The sequence below is a fragment of the Chaetura pelagica genome, unplaced genomic scaffold, assembly GCF_000747805.2.
Source record: "Chaetura pelagica isolate M959 unplaced genomic scaffold, ChaPel_1.0 scaffold584, whole genome shotgun sequence".
Taxonomy (NCBI): domain Eukaryota; kingdom Metazoa; phylum Chordata; class Aves; order Apodiformes; family Apodidae; genus Chaetura; species Chaetura pelagica.
In genome coordinates this window covers 88,757-95,421 of record NW_009953080.1, presented here as the reverse complement: position 1 = coordinate 95,421, position 6,665 = coordinate 88,757, and positions in this window count along the sequence as shown.

The following is a 6,665-nucleotide window of genomic DNA, read 5'->3' as shown; positions in this document are numbered from 1 at the left end:
TGCTGAGATCAGCAAGGTTAATTATGTAATGAATATTTAATTAATAGCTTTAGAAGGAATAAAATAATTAATTGGATGCTGGCACCACACCTCTGGGAGGTACCACAGGAACAGGGATTCACTCTGGCAGTATCAGCACATACCATGAGCACTTCACAAAGTATTAAAAATGAGTGATTTGCAAGGGTGGAACTTCCAAGGAACCCCACTCTAAATAACCCCAAACTTCAGCTTGTAAGCACCCACCTTGCCAAGACACCAACCCATAGATACCTCTACCATACTTCCACCTTAAGAAGGTCCAGGTAACCCCACAGCACTTCCCCCTCCTTTGCCATGGGACAAAAGTGCTGTCCCAGGCTGCCTTTGGAGACACAATTACCCCTGCAGTGAGTGCACATCACCGCGTCCTCCTCACCTCTACAAGCCTCTTGCTTCTCACTGAGGTCCTTCACCTCTCCCTACAGCAACTCAGGTACAGAGAAGAAGGTCCAAGCCTCTTCCTCAGAGCCTGGGTCTTATGGGGTGGGGTGAGGTGGGCAGGGCAGGGTTGGGCTGATTGCTGGCCAATCCAGCAGTCTTATCAATTAGAGAATCAGGGAATCATGTGTGGGGTTAAAGGGGACCTTTAAAGGTCACCTAGTCCAGCCCCCCCTGCAGTGCACAGGGACCTTTTTGACTAGATCAGGTTGCTCAGAGTCCTGTCAAGCCTGACGTTGAATTTCTCCAGGGATGGGGCCTCCACCACCTCTTTGGGCAATCTGTTCCAGTGCTTCACCACCCTCACAGTACAGAACTTCTCCCTGATATCCAACCTGAACCTCCCCTGCTCTCATTTCAGGCCATGGTCCCTCATCCTCTCACCACAAGCCCTTGTGGACAGACCCTCCCCAGCTTTCCTGGAGCCCCTTCATGTACTGGAAGGTCAACGTTGCTACATCAGCTCCTTTCACACCAGGGGACTTCAGGTGACCTGGGAGCCCTCAGAATCCTCCAGCTACTGCTCAAGCAAGGTGGCTTTGACCTGGAGAACATCCTTGGGTGGTGAGGATGTTGTGGGAGCCTGAGAGGTGCCCATGTTGATGCAAAACTCAATCGTCCACAGACACACAAGCTGCAGTTACACCTGGGGCTGCAATTTCCCATCCCCTCAGGTTTTCTGGAGCAGAGCAGCACTTGTTTATTAAAGACCATTAGTTCTGCTTTGTTTTGATGATGAAAGGTGCCTGGTGAGATTGCAGTAGGATAATTATTCCCCAGCTGGGAGCAAATCTCATTTAGTGGTGGGGAAGAATTCTTCAGCTTCCGAATTCTTTGTGTGTATCATTATTTAATCACCACCTTTTGTTGCACTGGAGCTAGAAAACACAACCAAAGGTACCCATAAGAGAGGAAACCCATCTAATGTTACCATTAAATACCTAAAGGTGAGAGAGACCAGGTATTCAGGATGCAACTGGTAAGCTGAGGTCACTGCTCATGAATTCCCCTTGGGATGAGGCTGAATTTTGCTGAAAGAGGATTGAGTGTGGGAAAGGCAGAGGAGAGAAGGAAGCCACCTTAGTGCCCATGGAAACTGGAACAGGCAGTGTTGGCTGAACACAGGGTCTCCATACCAGTGGGTTACAGAGTGGTGGGGGTCGGAAGGGACCTCTGGAGATCATCTAGTCCAACTCCCTGCTAGAGCAGGATCCCCTAGAGCAGATCCCACAGCAACATGTCCAGGTGGGTTTGGAATGTCTCCAGAAGAGGAGACCACGACCTTTCTGGGTAGCCTTTCCCAGGGCTTTTTTGCTCTCACAAGAAAGTACTTTCTCCTTATGTTTAACTTGAGGGGGTTTCTAAACTTCCAGTGTCCTCAAAGGACACTGAGCTAGAACTTCTAAGAGCTTGGGCAGAACTGCCAACTTGATGAAAGTGTTTGTGGAAGGTGAACACATGGACAGACCTCCAGGCTCCTCCAGATGTGGCTGCTGATTGGAGGAGAAACCCGGAGAAGCATTTTCAGACACCCAAGTGCATCTGGCTCAATCTGGAGCTGAATATGACCCCTACGTCCTCCTTTCTCCTGTGGCAACCACAGAGTTTCACAACCAAGCCCAGCTGGGTGACTGACAGGACAATCAAGCAGGGGGGCTTGGGCTGTAATAAAAGATTCCTGAGAAGGTCATTATAAATATAAAGTCTGAGGAAGGGAAGGCAGATGTGATTTTTAGAAGTAAGACAGCACTGGTAGTGACTCAGGTTCCACAACAATGGTGGAAAAAACATTTTTCTTAAAAACAAGGAGTTCTATCATCACTTTACTCTTTTCCTCCTTCTTTTCCCTTGTCCTGTGCTCTCTTTAGCCCAGCCACAAGGTCTCCTAAAAGCTCAGTCTGAGGACATCATCTCCAACAGCTCTAAACACAGGGAGAGGACTATGGTGGCAACAAGGAAAAAAAGGTTTACCTGTTATTTTTTTTAATAGGGATGAACAAAGGGAATCAAGTCAGTGTAATGTACAACTCACAATGAACCTAAAATTACAAACCTGAGCTACTGCCATGGTCTGAGCACTGGGACTGAATATACAGGTAATGAAAGAGCAGGCAGAGATGACCTTTAGCTCCTTATTTCATCCCTTCTCTTGCAATTAAGCAATGAAAAAGCACTTGGGAATATTGACCCTTCTAATCTGAGGAGTTTTGGACATAGATTTCCAGGTGACAGCTCTTAGACAACACTGGAAACCTGTGCCAAAATGTGGATTTCCAGGATCCAAAGCAGCCTGGAATTCTGCCCAGTAATTCCCATCTTTTAACCTATTTCTTTTGCTAGATGGGGTTGTTTGTTCTTCCCTGACAAACACTCTCTGCCTGGAATTGCTGTGATAAAATCTGCAGGAAAAAAAATGAAGATTAAGAATCGTGTTTTGCTACAATCTGGGATAATCACATAGGCTATTTCCTCTCAGACAAGGGAGCCTTTAGACCAATTTAGAAAATTATAGGATGGGCCATGTGAGAGCAACAGCAATTAAAGCGGCTTCTCCTTGAAGATTCCATCTCAGCATGCAAAGCAGCTCTGCCAGGATCACAGCACACTGCTGGGGTTTCTAAAACCAAAACAGCAAGAAAACCAACAACAACAACAACAACATGCAAGGAAAAAAGGAGATGAGGTGTCTTTCAGGGTTGCTTTATGTGTGGAGAGTTTCAATCTAAAGCACCAGGCCTCGGGTTCCTCATCTAGGCCAGACCACTGGGTTAGAGAGGTTTGTTGCTCTGTGAAGTAATAAATTCTTTAAAGGAAAATGCAAAAGCCCTGAGGAAGGAGCCAGAGGAGGCCACAAAGGTGATCCTTGGGCTGGAACACCTCTGCTGTGAAAACAGCCTGGGAGAGTTGGGGTGTTGAGCCTGGAGAGGAGAAGGCTCCAGGGAGAGCTTAGAGCAGCTTCCAGGGCCTGAAGGGGCTCCAGGAAAGCTGGGGAGGGACTTGGGCCAAGGGCAGGGAGGGATGGGATGAGGGGGAGGGATGAAAAGTGGGAGAGGGAGCTGGAGGTTGGAGCTGAGGAGGGAATTGTGGAGTGTGAGGGGGGGGAGAGCCTGGGCCAGGTTGGCCAGGGAAGCTGTGGCTGCCCCATCCCTGGGGGTGTTGAAGGGCAGGTTGGATGGGGCTTGGAGCAGCCTGGGCTGCTGGGACGTGTCTCTGCTCCTAGCAGGGAATTATGATCTTTAATGTCCCTTCCAACCTTCACCATTCTATGTTGCTATGATTCTATGTTTGTTTCCTTCATATTTTCAGAAGTATTTAGCTCTCACCAGGTGAGGGAGGGTATTTATTTCTCCATCTTTAAAAGAATCAGTTGGTGTGAGGCAGCTGAGGTTCAGATGACGTGAAGAGATGTCACACCACTGCCAGTTGCTTCTTTTTCTATTTAGTATCCAGTATTTTTAACAAGGACATCTGCAGAGCATGAGGACTGACTGCAGCTTGAGCTTGAGCTGCTCTGTCTGCTCTTACAGCTTCTACCTTCTGTAAAACATGAATTTCCCTCAAAGCTGCCAGGGAAAAACATCAGCCACAAAACATGAACCATGGGGGTGATCAGTGGATTCTCTACACTCTGTGTGTTAAGAAGCTGTGTTTTGCCAAGTTTCTTATACATTGGAAACCCCTCAAAAACAGTAAGGCCTTTATTAACATTTTATAAAATATTTGGTTTGGTAAATCCTTTAATTGCTTCATCTGTAATTATTGGCTTCTCCTTCCCACGAATCATGTGAGTCATGTTGTTCTGTCATATCTCTATTAACTGCACACATTCCTCTGGTCATTCTATTCATTTCATGGCCCTGAAGTGTAAATAAACAATCTGGTTTGGGTTTGGTTGGGGGTTTTTTTGGCTTTAGTTTAAATAATTTTCCACAATAACATGGCTAGGAGTACTTTTCTTAATGTAAATGTGATTATCTGAATCACAGCTTGGAGTTTGAGGAACCTTATGTATTTATTCAAGCTGAGGTTATGGACCTGTACTTCAGGTCATGTTCCCTCTGCATCTTCTAGTCTCACAGGCAATGGATATTGTTCCACTCCTTGGATTGGCCTCCAACAAGGATAATCAGAAAGGAAAATTCCATTTATTCATAGTTATCAGTATTTTTAGGGTTTTAATCTGAAGGCAACTCGGAGGAGATAAATGTAAAAGCTTGGTCAGATGCCTCTCTTGAGCTGAATTTCTGATTGGGTTGTTATGCCTGATCCTGGTGCTCACAGGAGAGTTCAGGAACTGCTTGGGCATCTCTTACCTTCTTATGTAGGAGAACATCTCTCCAAAGGGTAGTCCCAAGCCATACACTCCAGTCCCAAAGCTCCTGGAATGGCCCCAGTGGTCATGGACACTCCCGACTATTTAATGTTGAAAGATTCCCTGCTTTGAAGAGGAAAAAACACAGAAGGCCACTGGTTCTTATTACTGAGGTGACAAATCTGAAGCCTGTGCTTCCTACCAACATGTAGTTTCTGAGCCACCTTCACAAGTATTAGTAGGTATTGAAGGGAAAACCAACTTTCATTTATGGTGAGATTTCCAGCAAAGCGCCAGGGTGGGCGAACCGAGAGCGTCACGCTCTGTGGGCCTGCAAATTATCTCCTGATCAAAACAGTTAACAGCCTGTTATCAAAACAGTTGCAACAAAGGAAGGCAGCAGCAGGGGAAAACATTGTTTCACAAGATGTAGAGGATGGTTGCGTAAAAGAATCTCCCAATTTCTATTCTCTAAGACAGCCTATAAAAGTGCTCGTAACTCCGGGCTCTGGAGCTGCCTCTGCTGACTTATTCTTGGTGACTGGGTAAGTCAGATTTAACTGAATCACTTCATAATTATAGATGTGGTTTTACAGGAGAATTAATATGACATTGGATCTCCTGCCTTGTTTCAGAGCAGGACTTAATTGTCTCAAATCATTTTACCTGGAGACTGTGACTTGCCTGTGGGGTGGATGCAGGCATCACCATTTGTGTGTGTGTGGGGAAGTGATTAATAATTTTTAAAATGTCAGTTCCTCAGAGATGAGCATCTATCTATGGAGACAGGACACTCAAAATGTTGGCTGGATGGGACAAGGCAATGATGTGGGAAAAGGACTGAGATATTCTTCCCAGGACTCCTTTTGGGAATAGACTATGGAGCAATGGAGCACTGGAGAGGAGGGGGAGTAGACTTAGAAGCCTCTTCCCAACAATCCATCTCACCAACTCAGTCAGCTCTGTAATGCACTGAGTCTACTAGAGTAGGATGGATTGTGCCTTAGAAATTGGGATGATTTCTTCGTATTTTATTCTTTTTAATCACTGACTTTTACATTTAGTGTAAACCACTCAGCCATGCAGATCTGCAGCTCTTCAGGTGGATGTGACTGGACACATCCTCTCAACCCACGTTACTATAACACAGCTTGTTCTTTCCCTCCTCTGGCTGTAGCTTTACCAGGCTGGTGCACTCTCTGCCTTTCAGGTTGACTTGCCTTCTGGAAAGATGTCTTTGTATGGACCACTGCTTAATGCCTCCTGTTCTCAACCATGTGAGAGTGGCTGCACTGAAGTACCTACCTATTCTGTAAATGAACTGTGTATCAGGTCATGCCCAGAATCAACTGCAGTTGTGCACCCACCACCCGTCTACTTGACTTTCCCAGGACCCATTATAGCCTCATGCCCTCAGTATAGTGAAGTGCATAGTGGCAGGCCTCTTTATCCCATAGGCTCTGGAGGAGGAGGAATGGGCTCTGGAGGTGGAGGAATGGGCTCCGGAGGAGGAGGAATGGGAATGGGCTCTGGAGGTGGAGGAATGGGAATGGGTTCTGGAGGTGGAGGAATGGGAATGGGTTCCGGAGGAGGAGGAATGGGCTCTGGAGGTATGGGAATGGGAATTGGAGGTGGAGGTGGAGGAATGGGTTCCGGAGGAGGAGGAATGGGCTCTGGAGGTGGAGGAATGGGAATGGGTTCTGGAGGTGGAGGAATGGGTTCTGGAGGTGGAGGAATGGGCTCTATATGTGGAGGAATGGGCTCTGGAGGTGGAGGAGGAGGAGGAATGAGCTCTGGTGGTTCCTGTGGTGGAAGTATGTCCTCTGGGATGGGTTCCCATTGTTGGGGCATGGGAGGGGGCTCCTCTAGTGGG